The sequence below is a fragment of the Tigriopus californicus genome, chromosome 9 (genome assembly GCF_007210705.1).
Source record: "Tigriopus californicus strain San Diego chromosome 9, Tcal_SD_v2.1, whole genome shotgun sequence".
In the NCBI taxonomy this organism is placed as follows: domain Eukaryota; kingdom Metazoa; phylum Arthropoda; class Copepoda; order Harpacticoida; family Harpacticidae; genus Tigriopus; species Tigriopus californicus.
Window position 1 is genome coordinate 12,736,690 of NC_081448.1, and position 1,422 is coordinate 12,738,111.

Consider the following 1,422-nt stretch of genomic DNA (forward strand, 5'->3'; position numbering starts at 1 on the left):
CCCTGAGGTGGCACAAGAGCAGGAACATAGGGACTGCTTGTTTCATAATGAGACATTTTGCGGCAAAAAAAGGAAAGATGGCGTTAGTAAACCCTCTGCCAACGTTTGTTCTTGCGTCGTTTTAAAGAAAGAGAATTAACAACCCTAGACAACAATTGATGTTAATGACTTAACAGTTCTGTTTTCCAACTCTGCAAGCTCTATCCTGAACAAGTTATCAAACAAGAAATCGTGATAAATTTGAATGAGACATTCAGCAACATCAAAAATCCAAAAAGAACTGAATTATCTATACCATCAAAGAAATAATCACAGAAGGATGTTCCTAGAGTTGTTTTCTTTCCAATGGTATCACATCAGTAATGGCATGTTGGGAAACCATTAGCTAGCCTCAAAATATCACCCTGAATATTCTCACATCAAACTAAGGCAATCTTTTTTATTGATAATAACTCATTACTTAGAAATTAACTGATACCTTTACTTTCCAAGCTTTCTTGTACCCTTCATTTAATTTTGATGATCATTTGATCTCATTACTCCTATTGATGGTTCTACAGGGTGATTTGATGGTAAAGAGTATGGGTTAAGAAGTTGGACTAGATTCCTTGGAAAGAAATCAATTCAGTTGTTTGTATGGGGGTATTACTAGTAACTGCTAAATCAGAGCTCTCATAACTAGAGACCCTAAAAGTATTCAACTACTTTTGGTGAAATATAGAAATTATGTTATCTTTAAAATAGGCAAAATATTAAAAAATAGACCTAATAATGAAGCAAATGTAGATATTTGATTCACAGATATCATAAATTGCTATTGGTTTTTAATTAATAGTATGTGTGAAATTTGAGACTCTATACACCGCTGAGTTTTTATGATTAATTTTCAATTGAGCCAAAACAGTGTTACTAAATAATTACGTTTGTTATATTATATCTAATGAATTTGTCAACTATCAATAAATTACTGAAGTTAAATGGCCAGTTTGTACTACATGGATTATTTTTTTTGCACGTTCATTTTGGTGCACCTGTGTCACAAAATCTCAAGTTGGGTGTTGCAAACTTTACTAAAGCCAATATTGCAACTTTTTAAAATGCCTCCTCCTCCAAAAGGTCTAAAAAGTGCCACGAACTATTAACACTATTTTATAATTTTTTTTGAAGACTAGTTAGAAGAAGAGTGGTTATCAGATTTTGCACTTTATCTTGCTAAAAAGACATAGCCAAGATTTGGATACATGTAATCCTAAGTTGAGCTAGATGAACGGTCTTGTTCATTAACAAGTTAAGTTCAGGATTGTAACAAAAAAAGATACGAAAACTGTTATTTTTTGGACATTTGGTCAAAAAACCCTGAATGTTTAAAAATGCCTCAAAATGACAGGATATTATCTAAACTACACACTAAAAAAGGTCTCT